Source organism: Taudactylus pleione, unplaced genomic scaffold, assembly GCF_031769625.1.
Source record: "Taudactylus pleione unplaced genomic scaffold, aTauple2 ptg001590l, whole genome shotgun sequence".
Lineage (NCBI taxonomy): Eukaryota > Metazoa > Chordata > Amphibia > Anura > Myobatrachidae > Taudactylus > Taudactylus pleione.
Window position 1 is genome coordinate 175,609 of NW_028285987.1, and position 20,513 is coordinate 196,121.

General features: G+C 48.4%; 1 long non-coding RNA gene across 1 annotated transcript; it reads right to left on the bottom strand.

The window, feature by feature from the left end:
• Positions 1 to 18,423: 18,423 nt before the first annotated feature.
• Positions 18,424 to 20,142, bottom strand: LOC148442262 (uncharacterized). The gene is made up of 4 exons (XR_015875835.1): positions 20,061 to 20,142; positions 19,207 to 19,565; positions 18,504 to 18,639; positions 18,424 to 18,437 (listed from the first exon to the last, which is right to left on the bottom strand). It is a non-coding gene; the product is annotated as an uncharacterized LOC148442262 (long non-coding RNA).
• Positions 20,143 to 20,513: the final 371 nt, after the last annotated feature.

Consider the following 20,513-nt stretch of genomic DNA (forward strand, 5'->3'; position numbering starts at 1 on the left):
TACCCCGCCCCCAGGCCAAGGCACCTCAGTTTAGTTTGGTGCCCGGCCGGAGTCGGGTGCACCTGTTGGAGTGGGGGCTAGAAGAGCCCCTGAAGCTTTTTCTTCATGCAGCTGTGGCTGCACATCTGGATGAACAGCATGGACAGTCAGTCCTGACGTCCATGCTGTCTTCCCTACACCCCGCCGGTACCAGAACGCCGGTACTGATCCGGGGATGCTGGTGGGCGTCTGGGGTCACAGCTAGCGGTGACCCCAGATGCTCCGGACCATGGCCGGATTCAAGGGGGACAGAGGTAAGCAGCGTGGGTCCCGCGGTGGGTCCCCGCTGATCACATGGTCCTAAGTCCCCAGGCAGGGGGCTCCCTGGGGACTGGCTGCAGCGTGGAGCCAGGCGACCAACCTGCGCTTCCACTACCCCCTGGGACAGCGGACCGCAGCAGAGCGGTAGCGCTGCGGCGTCCCAGGGGTTAAATGCATGCCAGGGGAGCGCGCCTTCCCTGTCTCACAGCCGGCGCCTCCCCCGCTGCACACAGCCCTCTCTGCACTGTGCTGACTGGTCCTGTGTCAGCGCTCCTCCCCCAGGCCAGCTTCTCTCTGCTCCTCGGCGGCCATCTTCTCTGCAACGCATGGTGAACGCTGCTGGAAGTCTGGAAGGAAGCATCGTGGTCTGGGTCCCCCCGCATACCTCTCCTCCGCTGTGGCTCAGGTCTGTGTATGCAGCGCTGTGTCCTACCAGGCCCTGTGTCTGTGTAGTTGAGTGATCAGCGCTGTTAGTGCAGGAATTGTTATTTCTCTGCATTGTATGTGACTGTGCTAGCGCTGCCTGTAACTTTTCTTCTCTAAACTGTCAGCTTTATTACTGTCCCTGTTCTTTCTGCTAAAGCCCTTGCGGTGCGGTGCTGCAGGGTGGTCTCTCGCCTATTTAATACTCAATTGGTGAGAGAGGTCACATACGTGGTGCCATCATTTCTGAAAGTGATTTTCCCCTCCGGCTACAGTGTACCACGTGCAAAGTACCGTTAGCGGAGGGGGAGGGTAGCGCGGAGGGCCTTGGCCGGCAGTGTTTGTCCATGGCGCGGCCTATTACGGTTACAGCACCGGTACAGGAGCCGCCCTGGGCTTGTTTCGCTCAGGCGTTAACAGCTTTAGTGGGCCAGTTAGCTCCGCAGCCCGCGTTTACTCCGATGGGTTTGTCCCAGCAGTCTGTGGTGTCGTCACCCATGCAGGGGTTCCCACGACAATTGGTGGTACCCCACAGTCTCCCTATTTCCCCGCTCCCGGGTTCTCAGGAGCCAGCGTGGGTTAACTCCCTGACGAGTTCTGTACAGCACTTGTCGGATGTGTTGCAAGGGGAGTCTGTGATGCGGCCTCATAAAAGGCCGGTGGCGTCTCTGTCCGCTCCTTAGGAGGATGACGAAGGGACGTCTGATGATGGGGAGATTCTGGATCCTTACGATCAGGAACCTTTCCATACTAAGGACGCTGATGCTAAGTCCAAAGTATATATTCCTGGACTTATTCGGGCGGTCCGCACAGCCTTGGTGATTGAGGATGAAGTTCCCCCAGCGGCTAAATCTAAGTATGCCTTTTTCAAAGATGTGAAGGGCGATGCCACAGTCTTTCCTCTTTCGGGTCAGTTGGTGGACCATTTAGAGGAGGCGTGGAAACAACCTGGCAAAAGATACCAGCCGCAGAGACGCCTGGCGGTGGCTTATCCGTTCGCGGATAATTATTTTGCTAAGTGTGAATCCCCTCCACAGGTGGATTCTCACGTGACCAGTCTTGTCCGTAGTGCCACATTGCCGATGCCATCCATGTCCTCCCTTAAGGATGCTACGGACCGCAAGGTAGAAATCTGCCTGAAGTCCGCTTATTCCCTTGCAGGGGGGGCAGCACGGCCGGCTATGGCCATTTGCTGGGTTGCCAGAGCGATGGAGCGCTGGGCGGATTCATTAGAGGCTTCTTTTGAATCCGACTGTCCGGCCGAACAGGCGGAGTTGATTGGCAATCTCCGTGATTCGGCCACCTACATCAACGAGGCGGCTCTAGACATTAGTACTCTGGTGTCTAGAATTTCTTCAGCAGCGGTAGCTGCTCGTCGCACCTTGTGGCTGCGATCCTGGAAGGCGGATGCAGATCCAAGAAAGGTCTGGAAGCGTTGCCGTTTACCGGAGAAGTTCTCTTCGGTCCGGATCTGGATAAGATTGTGGACACGCTGGCGGCAGCCAAATCTGCTTGTCTCCCGTCGGCCGCTGCTCCTTCTGGTTCTGGACCATCGTCCTTTCGGTCATCTAGGGCCCAGGGCAGGCTCAAACCACAGTCGTTTCCTCGACAGGCTGGCCCTAAGAAATCGGTCAAGCCCCGGAAACAGGCATGGAGTACCAGACGTCCGGCCCCCAAGCCAGATGACAAGCCTGCGGCCTGACGGTCCGGGTCTCCCCTTGGGGGATCCCAGGGTGGGAGGCCGCCTGCTGCAGTTCTCCCGGTGTTGGTCGTTCACTACGACAGACACTTGGGTTCTGGAGGTGGTCTCTCACGGGTACGCCCTCTCCTTCCGGCACAGACCCCCGGCTCGATTCTTCACCACGGGTCTACCATCAGACCGGAACAAGGCTACGGAGCTGCGGAAGGTATTGCACACTATGCTCCAGGCTGGAGTTATAGTGCCTGTTCCATTCTCCCAGAGGGGCCAGGGTTTCTATTCAAATCTATTTTTGGTACAGAAACCCAATGGGTCATATCGTCCGATTCTCAACCTCAAAGCACTCAACAAGTCTTTGCGGGTCCCGAAGTTTCGGATGGAGACCCTACGGTCCATCATTCTGGCGCTGGAACCTGGGGACTACATGGTGTCATTGGACATACAGGACGCTATGGCGGTCATGGCGGCTTCTCTGCGGCTGCAAGGAGTCCGCATGTTGCCGTACTTGGACGACCTGTTATTGGTGGCAGGATCTCCAGAGCTCCTGTTACACCACTTGGACCTGACCATTGCACTGCTGCAACGGCACGGCTGGCTAATCAACTGGCAGAAGTCCACTCTAATCCCGTCTCGGAGGATTCTGCATCTTGGAGCCTTATTGGACTCGGGACAGCAAAGGATCTTTGTGACGGAGGACAAGATCTCTGCTTTACAGTCAAGGGTGCGCAGTTGTCTGCACAGCCGCCGGGTGTCCTTACACTCGGCGATGAGGTTACTGGGCTCCATGGTGTCGGTGTTCGACATGGTGGAATACGCCCAGTTTCACTCCAGACCTCTGCAGCACCTGATCCTGTCCAAGTGGAACGGGCTGCCTCAGTCTCTGAAGTTCCAGACGATTGTGCTCACCCCGGAGGTTCGCCTGTCCCTTGCGTGGTGGTTAAAGACGACCCACCTCAACAAGGGACGTCCGTTCTGGGTTCCAAATTGGGTCCTGTTGACAACGGACGCCAGTCTTCGGGGCTGGGGAGCAGTTTCGGGTCCACACTTGTTCCAGGGCAGGTGGACACCGACAGAAGCGGAGTTTCCAATAAATATCTTGGAACTCCGTGCGGTCTTCAATGCTCTCCTGCAGGCACAGCGGTTTCTCCAGGGTCACCCGGTGCAGGTCCAGTCGGACAATGCTACCACCGTGGCCTACATAAACAGGCAAGGAGGAACTCGCAGTCGGGCGGCTCTCGTAGAGGTCTCTCGGATCCTGGTTTGGGCGGAGCGCAATCTTCCGGCCATATCAGCGGTCTTCATCCCGGGAGTGCTAAATTGGGAGGCGGACTTTCTAAGTCGCCAGGACGTTCATCCAGGGGAATGGTCCCTGCACCCGGACGTTTTTCAACTACTGGTGGACAGGTGGGGTCTTCCAGAAATCGACCTCATGGCGTCCTGGCACAACAACAAGTTGCCGGTGTACGGGTCTCGCACAAGAGACGAAGGGGCGTCTCTGGTGGATGCTCTGTCCGTCCGGTGGACGTTCAGGTTCGCATACCTGTTCCCTCCGGTCTCCCTTCTTCCACGGGTAATCCGGAAATTCAAACAGGAAGGAGGGACGCTCCTGTTGATAGCTCCCTCGTGGCCCAGACGGCACTGGTTCTCAGACCTTCAGGGTCTGTCCGTGGACAGTCCTCTGCGGTTGCCGCTACGACCGGACCTTCTGTCTCAGGGTCCTTGTCTTCACCCGGACCTGACTCGGCTGTCTTTGGCGGCGTGGCTGTTGAGACGGCCATGCTGAGGTCCTGGGGGTTTTCCAGCTCTGTGGTGCGTACCATGTTACGAGCTCGGAAACAGTCTTCCGCGAGGATATACCATCGCGTGTGGCATACGTTCTTCCAGTGGTGTCGACCGAGAGGTTATGCACCGCGGGAGTTTCGTCTGTCTCGGATTCTCGCCTTCCTGCAAGCGGGACTAGATCATGGGCTTCGCCTTGCTTCTTTGAAGGTACAGGTTTCGGCCCTATCTGTCTGGTTTCACCGTAGGATTGCTACAATCCCGGATGTGCGCACCTTTATGCAAGGTGTTCTCCGTATTCAGCCGCCCTTTGTTCCACCTGTGGCGCCTTGGGATTTGGCTGTGGTCCTGAGGGCTCTCCAAGGACCGCCGTTTGAACCACTGGGCTCAGTGGATATTAAATGGCTAACAGCTAAGACTGTTTTCCTTCTGGCCGTTGCTTCAGCCAGACGTGTTTCTGAGTTAGGGGCTCTTTCTTGTAGACCCCCTTTCTTGGTTTTTCATGGGAACAGGGCAGTGCTCCGCACTCGGCCCAAGTTGTTTCCCAGTTTCATGTTAACGAGGAAATAGTTGTTCCGGCCTTTAACTCACCGGGTCTTTCCGTGGGTGAGGCCTCTTTGGATGTTGTACGGGCCTTAAGGACTTATGTTGACCGCACTTCTTTGTTTAGGAAGTCGGACGCTTTGTTGTCCTCTATGGCTTCTGTAAAAAGGGTTGGCCTGCTTCAAAGCAAACTTTGGCAGCCTGGATCCGTATGGCTATTTCTGAAGCTTATCTTCATGAAGGCCTACCGGTCCCTCCTTCTCTGAAGGCTCATTCCACTAGGTCTGTGGGTCCTTCGTGGGCAGCTCGACGTGGTGCCTCGGCAGTTCAGATCTGCAAGGCTGCTACGTGGTCTTCTGTCCATACCTTCGTGAGGTATTACAGGTTTGACACCTTCGCCTCTCAGGATGCTTCCTTCGGGCGGCGGATTCTCCTTTCTGCACAGGAGCGTCCCCACCCTTATAGGATACTGCTTTGGGACATCCCCAAGGTATCCTGTGGATACCCTATGGACCCTGAAGTAGAAAATATGAGATATGGTAAGAACTTACCCTTGTTATCTCTATTTCTACGAAGTCCATAGGGTTCCACAGGACTCCCGCCCTGTCGCACCTGTGCTGCAGATGGGCTTTGCTCTGGTCACCGGTTTTCCGTCTCCCTCTGGTGAGAATGTGATTCTTGTATGTGTCCAGATCTTTGTTCTCTCTCTTCCTTCTCCTCCTCCGGCCTATGGCTTGGTAACTAACTGAGGTGCCTTGGCCCGGGGGCGGGGTATAGGAGGGGGACCTAGTGCATCCTGGGAGGCTGAAAGCTTAACTCTTTGGTGCCCTGCGACTGACGTCACACCTATACCCCAAGGTATCCTGTGGAACCCTATGGACTTCGTAGAAATAGAGATAACAAGGGTAAGTTCTTACCATATCTCATATTTTCTCATTTCATTGAACATGATCATGTTGTAGTTATTAGCGGTAGCACCCTATGAGTTGAATATAAATCTGTTATAGTGTCAATGGTGAAGTTATTTAATCGGAGGGGGATATCATTGCCAACAATTATTATTGAAAGATAACAGCAGTGACTACTCCCTCATAGGACTCTAATTCATTTACCCATCCATGCTGAATCCCTCAATTACACTGAAGGACAGTGTTATGAATTGAGCTGTTGGAAAACCTGGGAGTGCTTCATAAAATAACAAGAGGTAATAACTATTGAATATCTCCTGGAACATATAAGAAACAGACCACTATATATAACAATTATCCTGATGAAAATGAGTAACGTGTGCAATTAATAGCAATAGACAGATTTTTGCATTAAGATGTTAATGATTAATTCCCACAGTTCCTCTTAACACATAAAACATTAGATTATCCATCATTTCAAGTTCTCAGCCAAAATGATGTCCGGTAAGCCTCATCCTCTCTCTCATGTAGTAGTAGATTGTAGTAGAGGACCATTAGCCGGTGCTACTAATGGCTGAACAGGCAAAGTACTGTGTGATCTCTGGATCCGTTCCCTAGAACAACAAACAGTGGAATTAGAAAATATAATGGCCGTCAGAATGAGAATTCAAGTCCATCTTCTTGTAGGGCACAACTTACATGTTAAGAGGATGTATAAACAATACACTACTGAGGGGGACATTTCTGAGACTGATGCACAGATAACAGAACACAAAAGTTGCTGTAACTCAGCAACCAATCAGTTTTTCTAGTACAGTTTGAATAAATTAAAGGCAGCATCTAGAGCTCTTTAGCCTCAGTGAGCCCACTGGTTGCTAATCACATGTTAGTATATATTATACTAAGGATGTGGTTCCCAAACTGGGTTCTGTGGTACCTGGGGTGCAAATAAATTACTTGGGCCACCATATTTGTAGGCTGGGCCATGTGCTACCTGTTAGCCTTAGAACGTCAGAGTGCAGCCAATTACACAGGCTGCACTACTTGTGTGTGGCTGTGCTGTACAGCCCCATCTGTCTTCTCATTTCTCCTCCCTCCTTCTCTGTGCAGCAAAGTGAGAAGAGGTTAATGAGCACCAAATATTTGCTGCCAATACAACAAGGGTGAATGAGCGCTCTGCACAGATTCCTGTCCTGATGGGAGAATTCATTGTTGTCTCTTCTTCACCAGTCCAGCCCCGACTTTGGTCCACCCACCCAAGTTTGTCACATCCTCTGTGTGCATCTCTGCTCCCTCTCTGTGTCCCTATCTATCTCCAAAATTTAATATGTACCTGTTTCTCTGTCAATCCTTTGTGGGTATATCTCCCATTGTCCCTCATCCCAGCTATTCCCCCTATGTTTTTTGGGGGGGAGATTCATTTAAGTATGAAGTTCCAACTGTGCACACAGCAGGTTATTACTGATGAAAAGTCTAGCTTACTCTTGCTTGCACCTCTATGGGGTGCAAGAAAAAACGTGTTAGGAATTCCCGTCATAGGACCCACATTGTATTAGTGCACAAGGTTCCAACAGAACCTCGAAGCTAATGGAGGAGTCTATTTACTAAGCTTTAGATGGAGATAAAGTGGACAAAGCTAAAGTACCAATCAACCAGCTCCTAGCTGTCATTTTTCAAACACAGCAGTTAGGAGCTGATTGGAATGCACTTGATCTTAGTAAATAGCTCCCCCCTGGCCTAGGGATGCTGTGAAAAAAATGCTGAGGACCTAAGGGGACCATGTACCAAACAAAGTTTGGGAACCACTGTACTAGGGTATGTTAACCATTGAATGCAAAAGAACCAAATTGTAACTCACTTGAAAGCTTTTTCTTTTTCCCGATCAGAGAAAGAGCGTGCGGTTTTTGAGAGAAATGCGGATCGGTAAGTTTTGCCACTTGTGGGTTTGTTGATATCGTATCGACCAACGCCGACTGGGTTCTGCAATGTGACAAGTACAGTAGATTAACTGAATGTGAGAAACAAGGGGACTGGATAATCCGGAGGTTCTAATACTCTGTCTAAGACATAAGCTTTCAATTTGAAGACAGTACTAATTCAGGGTCCATATTCATAAACGTGGCGAACAGAAGGAAAATGCTAAAAGTATTTGAAACTATTTTTATACTATAAAGCAAAAAAATAAAAAGCTTGCTGTAAATGTGAGTGCGAAATACCCATAGATCTCAGGGAGTTACTGTGTAAGTTTGTGCAGAGCAACCCAAAATCTTAGGAAGAGCTAACTTAGGCCGAGTCAGCACCAGTAATGCAGAAATAAAAAGAACATCTATATTCTATGCACAATAAACTTACATTACTTCCAAAGAGGACTCTGCATGACTTTCTGTCAAATCGCTTAGCAGAGGTCAGGAAGGGAACCGAGGACTGCCTCACAGAAGCGAACACTGATTTTACATCATAGGAACCAGGACCTGGGGAATGCTATCATGAAAAACAATAGATCAAGATGCAGTGACACACAGTATATTAGTATAACACAGGCATAACAGGCCGCACAGACACTTCCTGTAAGAACTCTTGCTGCGCGTACATAAACATTGCAGATGTTATTGCCTAGGTGTCATTAGTATTGATACTGGAAGCTAGTCACTAGGAGGACTGTCACAGATCACCCCACTAACCATGTGCACTTTATTGCTCCCTCTAGGGACTGATTCTGAGCCAGACAAAGTGGCGTACGTGTTTGCGCTCTTCTGTCACAGTCTCACCTGTGACTTTATGCTAATTCTACAATAAGCACTTGGTGTACAGCCGTGCGCAGGAATGTGCAAGGACTGAGACAGCCACTTTGTGCATCTGTAGGTGCTACATTACTGCTTGGTGCGTCACTGCTAGGTGCAGATTCTCCGTCAGAGTGTGGCCTCCAATGCACGCAATTAAGCATCTGATTCCAAAACCCCTCCTGCGACACACCCGCAAAACTCCCATAACACACCCATAAGATGCATCTTCCTGTGTCAGAAGAGCCACCTCCCAGTTACCGTTCAGGAATGCCCAATACATTTCTGATTCCATGCAAAGGTATCATTGGGTCCTGCGACTTTGTACCCACATACTGTGGGACGCTCAAGCTGAAATTTAAACGCATGCAAAGTTGAAAAAACATTGACCAATGCGAGAATATCGGCATTGGAACATACTCATAATAGGGCTCAATGGGTACATTTACTCAAGTGAGTTTTTAGAAGTGGAGATGTTGCCCATAGCAACCAATCGGATTCTAACTATTAGATTCTAGTTAAATGTTAAGTAGAATCTGATTGGTTGCTATGGGCAACATATCCACCTCTAAAAATTCTCACTTTATTAAATATATCCCCTAGTGTCTTCATTTACCTTTATGTAGCATATGTGGTGTAGCACTTGCATAAAAGTACGTGATCACCAGCCAGCATCAGTGGGCTACTATAATTATATATGAGACGCAAGAGTGGGATGGCCAAGTATAAGCTTCCCCAATATATCATTTCTGCACGATTCATGCTGCCCAATAGACACCAGCACAGCAGTTCCAATGCCTTATTTAGCCCCTCAGTTCCTTCCATCTTTAACATACTGTATGTGCAGTCCTTTTAAATAACCAGCTCTGGAAAGCTGTGTTCTATATGTACAGTACATACATTTTGTATTAAGGAATGTATCAAATTCAGGATTCTGTTGGAGACTTGGATGGACCTTAACAGCAACTCAAACATTTGGGATTCATTTAGATCCATGGGATTCAGCCAACTAAACCCAAATTCTGAGCTTACAGGAATGTTAGTGCACAAAACACTTGTTACAGCCAGGAGTCAAAATACTATTTTATCATGCTAAGTCTTAATATGCAATTAAGTAATGGAAACATATTATATGGCCCATCCATAGTTGTGTACATTTGCATAAAGGGTGCATTTGTATACATTCACACCCATCCAAGTTTCCATGGTAATACAGGCTAGATTTTGAAGCAGACATCCTGCAAATGGTTTGTACTGGATAATCAAATCCTGAATACTGACAAGTGGCCGGGGACAGTGGGCAAGCGAGCTGTAGAATATCCTGTCCGTTGGAGTTTTTGGAAAGCGATGAATTGTTCCAAACTTGCCATGTTTCTTTTTTTGATCATTTTCAAGATCTTCAATGAATGACTTTGCATCAAAGTATCCTAGCTCTGTCTGATAACATTCCTAGGGATATAATGAAACAGACATAAATACACACACAGAATAACCACCATATTCTGGCCACTTGTTTTTGCCTTTTTGGGAGAATGTAGGTGGGTTGAGTCTAGCACGTGATGTTCTGAAGCTATATCATGTGCACTGTGAATATATTTCATACACTTCTATTAGCACATTCAGTCATATTTTTAACCTCCATCTGTATTGAATCAGGAATACTAGAAGCAGAATTTAGGGTTGGCCATCGACCATTGATGATTGGCAACCATCGATGGTCTGATGTCGATCATAACTAGTTTTACCGTCAATCGGAGGCCACCAATGGTGAACATCAATGGCAAAATCCAAATGGCTAATGCCGGCTGTGTTCAGCGCATGCGCAGAGTTAAACCATTGATGGCTCAATCATTGATGGTTTCTTACTGATGGTTTGAAACCATTAGCCATGGATAACAGAGCCGTTGTTGGTCGACCCTAGTAGAATTTTGTGCACATGATTGGCGTAGCAGCACTGATAGCAGAAAGGCCGAGTTTTGCATAAAAAAAAAATCCTGTGGATATTCATGTCCCTGATGTCCACTCAAAGCACTAATCTTATAGGTAGGCATGGTATGTAAAACAGTATCTATGCTTATAAAGTAAATGCAAAAAAGATGAGGCAGTTTGTGTCCAGTTCTCCAAAGAACAGGAAACCCAATGTAAGGGCCGATGCAGATTTGAACGTAACTTTGTTTTGCAATTGGCTTCTGAGTGTTTTTGTGCTGTGTATGCTCCATAGCTGAGTCCTATGCAACTCAGTCGCATGACCGCTTCGCAGGCCTATCAACAGAATTGCGTGCTATGCAGAGTAGTGTGTACACAGCGATATGGCTGTTATCAGACTGGTGCATTCATAACAATGGTGTCTATGAAAGCGAGCAAATGCATAGGGACAGTGGGCTGAACAGATGGGACAGCACAGTTGGTATAGTGGTTAGCATTGCAGACTCACAGTTCCAAGATCAGGAGTTCAGTTCCTGACCAAGGCCTTCGGCTCTCCCAGTTTCCTCCCAGACTCCAAAAAACATAGCGTAGATTTACTGACTTCTGATAAAAAAGGACCCTAGTGTGTATGTATGTTCATGGGATACGGACCATAGATTGTAAGAACCATTGGGGCAGTGAAGGACTGAATTGTTCTTTGTAAAGCGTAGCATTATATATTCTAAATGTAAATAAATAAATGCGTACAGCTCTGCAAACAGGTGATCAACCACATTAGTTTCCTGTGCGCACAGTAGCGTATAACTGCATCCAACTTACATTCAACCCCTCATCGGCCCCATAGTGTGAAACTTGTGAGATTATTATATATATAAATAATATAAAATAAGAGATATGGTAAGAACTTACCTTTGATATCTCTATTTCTGCAAGGTCCATAGGGTTCCACAGGGATACCTTGGGTTATAGTCATGGCTTGGCCATCGGGCACCACACAGTTAACTTTGTGCTCCCAGTATGCACTGGGTCCCCCTCCCCCAGGCCAAGGCACCTCAATTCAGTAATAAGCCAAGGCCATAGGAGGAGAGAAAAAGAGAGAAGGAAGTCTGGAATACACAAGAATCACATTCTCACAACAGGGAGACGGAAAATCGGTGACCAGAACCAGACCCATATGAAGCACAGGGCGACAGGGTGGGCTCCTTGTGGAACCCTATGGACCTTGCAGAAATAGTGATAACAAAGGTAAGTTCTTACCATCTCTCTTATTTTCTGCAGCAGGCTCCATAGGGTATCCACAGGGATACCTTGGGAGTTCCCAAAGCAGTATCCTCAACGGTGGGGGCGCTCCTGTGCAGAAAGGAGCTGCCCATGATGGACCCACAGACCTCATAGAATGAGCAGTAACAGAGGGCGGAACAGGAATGCCCTCATGACTGTAAGCCTCAGAAATCGCCATGCGAATCCACCTGGCCAACGCTTGCTTGTTGGCCGGCCAACCCTTCTTATGGAAACCATAGGGGACGAACAAAGTGTCCGACTTCCTAAGGGAACTGGTATGGTAAAACCGTAGAGCTCGTACCACAAGGTCTTGTGAGTTAAAGGCCGGCACTACAATTTCCCCATTAATGTGGAAACTATAGACCACCTTAGGCAGGAACCCAAGGCAAGTCCGAAGCACTGCCCTGCTGCTGTGAAAAACCAGAAGAGCCCCCAAATCTGACACCCTCCTGGCGGAAGCAATAGCCAGGAGAAACACAGTCTTAGCTGTGAGCCATTTGAGATCCACTGAGCCCAGTAGTTCAAATGGATGTCAATTCCCAAGGAGCCACAGTAGGCACAAAGGGAGGCTGTATGCGAAGAGCACCCTGCATAAAAGGTGCGAACATCCGAGAGTGGAGCAATCCTCCACTGAAACCACACACACAGTGCGGAAACATGTACTTTCAATGAGGCTAGACGAAGACCCTTATCTAATCCTGCCTGGAGAAAAGCCAGAACCCTGGATATCCGAAATACCTGGGAATCGTACCCCCTGGGGCGACACCATTCAAAGAAGGTATGCCATACCCTGTGGTAAATCCTGGCAGAAGCAGGTTTCCGAAGCATGGATGTCTCAAGACCCACGCCGTCAAAGACAGACGACTCAAATCCGTGTAAACACAAGGACCCTGAGACAACAGGTCCGGACGTTGAGGAAACAGCAACAGAGCGTCTATGGAGAGACTCTGAAGATCTGAGTACCAGTGACGTCCGACCACACTGGAGCCACCAGCAGGATCATGCCTCCCTCTTGCTTGAACTTCTTCAATACCCGAGGAAGAAGGGAGAAAGGAAGAAACAGGTACGCAAACTGGAAGGTCCACCGAACCGACAGAGCGTCTACCAGGAGAGCCTCTGTGTCTCTTGTTCTGGACCCGTACACTCTTAGCTTGCATTTGTATCTGGAGGCCATGAGATCTATCTCTGGAAAACCCCATTTGTCCACCAGGAGTTGGAAGACCTCCTGGTGAAGTGACCACTTCCCTGGATGTACATCGTGTCGACTGAGGAAGTCCGCTTCAGAGTTGAGTACTCCTGGAATGAACACTGCCGTATGGAATCTCATGCATGAACACCACACATTATGCACAGTTAAGCTGCTAACATGACGCTCAGTAGCGAATGCACAATATCCTGCATGCGAACGCTGTTTATTAGCTGCATGCGTGCACATCTGCCCCAAATCAGATAAACCTAACTAGCGTCTTTACATCAAACCCCACATACTCACACATTACATATTCACATACAAGGTTCCAAAAGCTTTAAAGGTATAAGATTCAAGTATGCACATTTACTATAATTGCTATGAAATAAAGATTATTTTGTAACTAAGGTTTTATATGTGATAAGTAAGCCATGTTTGGTATTGTACTGATGCATACTCTCTCAACAGTATTCCGGTAACATCGATGTAGAGATCGCAACAGGCATTCTCAACTTATGGACCGCAGAGACTTCAAGCAACAAAATGAACATTATATGACCAACCATTAGGATTTGCATGAGGTGGGAAACCAGAGACCACCAGTTGTTAGAGGCTGGACTGTGTATATTTGAACCAACCTGTTAAATGCCTTGTAACATATGCCCTCTCCTTTAGGACCAATGGTATTAGCAACAAACTTCTCTATTGTGTTGTCTATTTCTGGAGGGTATAAATATGTGTGCTCTGACCCTGGGTTTCGAGTCTTCGTGCTGAATGCTGATTGACGAGGGGTTTCTTGCTGATGCCTACATCTGGTCCAGAGCGCTGCGTATGTATAACTGTACTTGGGTCTGTATAATTCCTTTGCGCTAAATTTGTACTTATAACTAGCGTGTAACTGACTGTACTTTTGCTTGAATAATATTTTGTGCTTTGGAACCACAGGTTCTAGGTCTGGAGTCTTTATTTACTGTATAACTGCGTACGCAAAATAGCGTCGTCCTTAGAGGTTTATAGGCAGGATATCAGAAGGTATAGGCAGGGGTGTATAGAGGTTCAAAGGCAGAATCCTTAATCCGACCATGTGATCCATCCCATCTGAAGAGGATCAGCCTCTGTAGAGGTCTTGAACGAAACTGGGCATATTCCACCATGTCGAATGTCGACACCATGGAAATCAGTAATCTCAATGCCAAGTGAATGAACACCTGGCGACCCTGGAGACAAGAACGTAACCTGGTATGTAGGGCTGAGATCTTCTCCTCTGTAAAGAAGATTCTCTGCTGCTGAGAGTCCAACAGTGCTCCCAGATGCATCATCCTCTGAGATGGCATCAGTGAGGACTTTTTCCAATCGATCAGCCGTGAGTATGCAACACCGATATTGTCAGTTGCAGATGATTGCGAAGTACCTCCGGAGACCCTGCTAGGAAAAGCAGGTTGTCCATGAAAGGTAACAGGCGAACCCCCTGTAACCGCAGGCGAGCCACCATGACCGCCATTACCTTGGTGAACACCTGCGGAGCCGCGGAAAGAACAAACGGCAGCGGTTGAAACTGGTAATGGTGATCCAATACAGCAAATCTGAGAAACCTCTGAGGAGCCGTAGCAATGGGGATATGCAGGTAGGCATCCTGAATATTCAGGGACACCATGAAATCCCCAGGTTCCATAGCTAATATAATGGAACGTCGAGTCTCCATACTGAACCGAGGGACCCTCAGAGACTTGTTGAGAGCCTTGAAGTTGAGAATAGGACGGACAGAACCGTTCGGTTTTGGTACCAAAAAGAGATTGGAATAAGAACCCATCCCCCTGAGGGACGGGGGGACTGGAACTATGACCCCATCTTGGAGCATAGAACTTACCACTTTCTGGATTTCCAGAGCCTTTGTGGAATGAAGGCCTACCTCCGGAGTGTAGGAAACAAAACTGATGGGGAGGCCTTCTGTTGAAGGAGAGGGCGTACCCGTGAGAAACCACTTCTCTGACCCAGGTGTCTGTGATAATCATCCACCAGTGCTGGGCAAACCAAAGAAGTCGGCCTCCCACCCTGGGGTTCCCCAAGGGGAGGCCCAACTCATGCTGAGAGTTTGCCCTAGGCTTGGTGACAAGGCGTCTAGCACTCCAAGGTCGCTTCTTGGACTAGGGTGTCTTCCTGGTGGCTCCTGATGGCCTGGGAAAAGACTGCACCTTCTGCTTACCTTGAGGACGATCGTCTTTTCAGCCTAAGTAGCAGTCCTAGACGGAGCCTGAGGCGATGGCAGACATGCAGACTTTGCAGCTGCCAATGTACTTACAATTTTATCCAGGTCTGGGCCGAAGAGGACCAGACCATTAAACGGCAAGCCTTCCAGGCCCTTCTTTGAATGCAGACGTGGAATCTAAGAACGTAACCACCACGATCGGCAAGCCGAAACTGCTGCTGCTGAAATCCTGGAAGTAAGCAGGCTAACATCCAACGCTGCTTCGCTAATATAAGTAGCAGAATCACGGATACTACCAGCACCGTCTGCTCCTCAGAAGCATCAGAGGAGAATGACGATTAAAAAGCATCAGCCCATTTTTCCATGGCCCAAGCCACCCAACAGACCGCCATGAGCAGTCTGGCGGATCCCCCGGCCAAAGAGTAAATGGATGTTAAGTAAATCTCTACCTTGCGGTCCGAAACGTCCTTAAATGAGGACATAGACGGCATGGGTAAGATTGCACTCTTAATCAGGCGTGTCACATGGGAATCCACCTGAGGAGGGGTGTCCCACTTAGTGAAGTAATCCTCTGCAAAGGGATAAGAATATGAGTCTCTTTTGGGGCTGAAACATTCTGCCTGGGAATTTCCACGCTTCCTCCATATGGTCCACCAGCTGACCAGAGAGGAAAAACTGACGCCTTACCTTTTAAAGTATGCGTAAGACGATGCAGTCTCAGGGAGACAGTCATCCTCCATAACCCTGCGGAAAGCTTTAATTAGCCCGGATACATAAATCCTGCACTTATACTCAACCGCTTAAGTGGGTCGTTCAGAGTCAGATTCCGGGAGCTCCCCTTCATCTGACATCATCATCGTCATAATGTGGTAACAGTGGCGCTACTAATGGTCTCTCAGCAGGCCGTAGAGCGGGCACCTGCAAAACGTCCGTTAAGTTCTGTACTGTGGCGGACCGAGGGCCTGATTCAGAGACGGATGCTCTGAAAGAGCGCTCGCTCTGATTCAGGGCGTTTTTTTTTTTGTGCGGCCTCCAGGCAACTCGCATAGCTGTGGGTGACCACCCACAGCTATTGCGACCGGCCAGGCCATCGCGACCATCGGGGCTTGTGGTAGGGTCTTGTGGACGCAAGCCTCAGAGAGCTTCCGGCTCTAATAGAGCCGGAAGCTCTCCCACTGACATCACTGGTGATGTCAGTGGGGCCACCCACAAACGGCAGGCGTTCGCTTGGGAACGCCTCAGTTTGTGAAGCCACCCCCCCGCCACGCCTCCAAAATGGTGCGAGCTGTCGATCAAAATTGATAGCCGCCCCGTTTTGGTGCAAGACCCGGAGCAACGGAGCGCCCGTCGCTAGCCGGGTCTCACGTGTGCGCACGTCAGAGCCGGCGCTTGCCTGCACTAACAGCGCTATCATCAACCACTCAGATGCTAAGTCTGAAGTGGGAATAGCGCTACCTGACCAAACATTAAGCTGTAGGAGAGGTAGGATGGTGGGGGACCCAGGCTCCACATTCCTACTCAGCGTTGCTGTGCATCCAAGATGGCCACCGTGCGTTCTGTAGGCGGAGCCGTGGGGAAGGATCCCAAGCACCAGCGCGCCAAGCCTCAGTAGAAAGGCAGCTGGTGCAGTGAGAGAGGGGTCTTTCCCATAGTCTAAAACCGGAAAAGCACCCTCTCTGGCAGGCCATTAACCCTCAGGATGCTGGAGCGCTTCCTTAATGCTCCAGCCCCATATCCCTGGTGGTCTAGTGGTAGCGCAGGATGAGTACCTGGCTCCACTAACTGCACCCCTCAGGTAGCCCCCAGCCCTGAGGACACTGGATTGTGCCACAGTGGGCTCCGTCCGCAGACGCCCCCTGTGCTTACCTTGTTGCTCCCTGTGCACCTGACCACAGTCCTGCTAGCTGGGACCCCCAGAAAAGCCTGCCGAGTTCCCTGGTTCAGTACCGGTGGCTCAGCGCCAGCAGGGGTGTAGGTGGGGGTAGTGGGGGCTTCCGCTGGACTGTCCCCACTAGCCGCACTTGCAGTCTTCTTAACTTCGGGGCTGTTTTTGCCAGCAGCCCCCATGCAGTGACCCGACTATGGCCGGGTACCAACTGAAACTGAGGTGCCTTGGCCTGGGGGCGGGGTTATAGGAGGGGGGCCCAGTGCATGCTGGGAGCACAAAGTTAACTGTGTGGTGCCCGATGGCCAAGCCAGGACTATAACCCAAGGTAACCCTGTGGATACCCTATGGAGCCTGCTGCATAAATATATTTTAAATAAACAAATTCAAATGTTTTCTGTATTAGTTCCCTAATCGTAAACAATTATAGACATTCCACCCATAACTGCACCAAGTGGGACAATAATAACACCAATTTGACCTACAATGTTACAAGTTTCTCCAGATAAAGTTGGCCAAATCTGGCAATTTCCACATACAATTTATTCATTTACCACCCCTGCAGTGTCTTTGATCAAGAGGTCATAAAATCTTGTGGGTGGCTGTATTTTATTGTACTGTATTGTATTGTATAGGGTGCAGTTATTCAACCTCACCTCCTGATGGTCAGATCTGCCTTATTCAGAGATGTACGCAAACCCAATGGTGTGAGATCTGTGCATGTGCAGATCTCGTTCTGAGAGATCGCTAGCAGTGCCCCCTAAGCCACAACATGAATGACAAGCTGCGGCAGTTTGGGGACTGGGTGGTCTTGAAAACAGATGTGTCGGCCCCGTTTTTGAGGCACGCCGTGGCCAGTGTCTGCGTCTTGCAACACAGGGTTACTCAGATGGCAGATGTTCCCACAGAGTGAGCCGATGCTGCACCCCTCGGATCTGCAATGCATACAGTAGGCGTCATTTTAAACTAGACGCCACCTGTGGCATAAGCATATTATTGCACAGCCGCTGCATGCAGAGTCGCAGTCTGTGCATTATCACCCATCTCTGATCAGGCCCAGAGTCTTCTGGATTTCCAAGTTGGCCACAGAACAGAGAAGATTGCTTTTTCTTATTTTTTTAAACAAGGGAATATTGTGATCATTACATGGTAGCCATAAATCACAAACAATACTTAAAGAGAAGTATACCATTTATATAATAATTGAAAATAAAAAAGTACAGGCATATACTATTGTATACCTCCTGTACCGTTTGTCATATACTGGTTCCCTAATTTCTTATATTCAGTTTTATACATGTACATACTATATGTGGTCAGCATCTTCCATTCAATGACCTCTAATGGAAGCGTTCCACTTTGTAGCATACTTACAGGTGTAGCAAAGTGTCCGTACAGGATGTGCTGTGATCTTGGCCCGGTGAATAGGTCATAAGGTCCTCTTTTACCCACAACGTGCTTCAAGGTTTCATCTATGGAGCATTTTAGGTTGTAGGTTCCTGGTCCCGGCACACATTCCTGAAATATGAGCAGTGCATTAGGAAAGCAATGACACACGGCCCCTCTCATCCCATAATCACTTACATTGCTGCTTGCTGAGCCACATTTAGTCGTTTCGCTGTCCATTATACCCTTGGAGCTGGCAGACTCTGAAGCCCTCTCTTCTATGAGTGTGTGGATTCCCTGCTTTGCCGTAAGTTCCAGGTCCTGGGGTACAATTCTGTGTGGAGGACAGAAACAGGAATCATGAACAAAATAGATCACATAGCAAACATTCATCTGCATGTGACATCATTCACACACTGCCAGGAAGGGGGTACAGAACTGATTCAGGTGTCTATTTATTAAGATGAGAAAAGTCCTTTCTCTGGTGTTTTCACCAAAGGGCTTTTCTGTGCTTTTATTACATTATTAACAGATTAGCACCAGTGAAATCAGTTTGTGAGGCTTACCCCCGCCCCTATAAATCTCTATGGAGATGGCAGCTTACTGTAATTTATTCAGATTGCGTTACACTGTACCCGACAACGGGGACATGCAAAAATGGAAATACTTTGCTTCGCCAGCGTCGGGTCAAGCTACCGTGTAAAACAGAGGGGGCGCTGCCAGGGCATGCTTATATTACTGTGACCGTTCGCCGGCAGCACTAGGCTGGGAATTGGTTAATCGGTCCCATAAATGCACAGTGTGTACCTAGAACTAGCCTACAGTTTGGCTGACCCACAATGTGTAGAGGATCATTGTGCATATTCCTAGAACTCCTCTATCACTGTTTAACATGCTCTACCTTTAATTCGTCCTTGAATCGCACATCTTTAGTGTTACACAGTCCTCGCACGCTGGCAGGTTTCTTTTCCATTAGCTCCAGAAATGACTTTATGTTTTATCGACCCGGCCCCATGTTTTGCTTCTAAAGTAATCAAGCATACAAACGTTTCAGAAAATTGATTCATGTTTCCCAGAGTGTAAATTACAGCTTCACCTCACCAGCAAACGGTTCCTCTCCCATGTTTCCTTGTACAGGACATGTGGCATCACAGTCAGCCGTTCTGTTTCTTCTGCTCTTTTCCATCCAGGCGTAGATGCAACTCGCTCCAGAACGAAAGGATTATAGGGATTATAGGTTCCAGGCCCTAAACGTCTTGCCTGGATTAAATCACAGTCTTTTTACAGATACAATTTATGTCCAACATTCACATTCTTACTTAAAAATAAGAAAAAACGTGAAAAATGTTTTCTTTCTCAAGAAAAACATATAGAGAAAACCAGTCTTACCCTATAAAATACAGCCCTGCAATCAACAGAGGCTTAGGTAGATGAGGGACAGAGGGGGTAAGTGGTGTCCTGTGACCTCTAAAAGGACATTATTGTTATTCGGATGTAGCCTTGAACTGTACATCTTTCATAAACTTTCTTGAATCTAAAATCAACTTCATCAACTAGATCTTATTTAATAACATGGTGCAATGAGCATGAACTGTTTCAATCCACAGCAACCAACCAGATATCACTTTACAGGACTCTAGAGACACAAATTAATTTATGTAGTTGCCATTGGCTACTGCATGTTCCCCTCCTAATATTTTATGAAATATGTTCTTTAGAGTTTCTTAGCCAGTGGTGTATCATATATGTACTCACTGTCTCTGAAGTTGCCCTCTTGCAGGAAGGTACTTGTGTGTAGGAACCAGGTTTCTTAAATTCAGGATAAACCGCAGATACATCAAATCTATGGGATAAGATAGAAAATCTAAATGTAACTATTTATGTAAAAAAATGTATTTGTTGTTCACTCATTGGTTTGTGGCTAAAAAGTGTGTAAACATTAAAGAACAGTGGGGCCTGATTCACTACGGATAACTATTGCAATCGCGGCTGCGATTACGCACACAGGTGTGCTGAAACAATATGCTAATGAATGCTATCGCAATGCCGTCGCACAGCCAACATAAAGACGCCCACTACCGCTATGTCACATCCGTAATACCTTGCAGTGCTGTGTATACATCGGGAACATCGAGTAACATCGGCCCCTCACGCACAATTACAGCAGGTATGACCTTACTCATAAATTGCTCGTTGCACGCAGTGAGT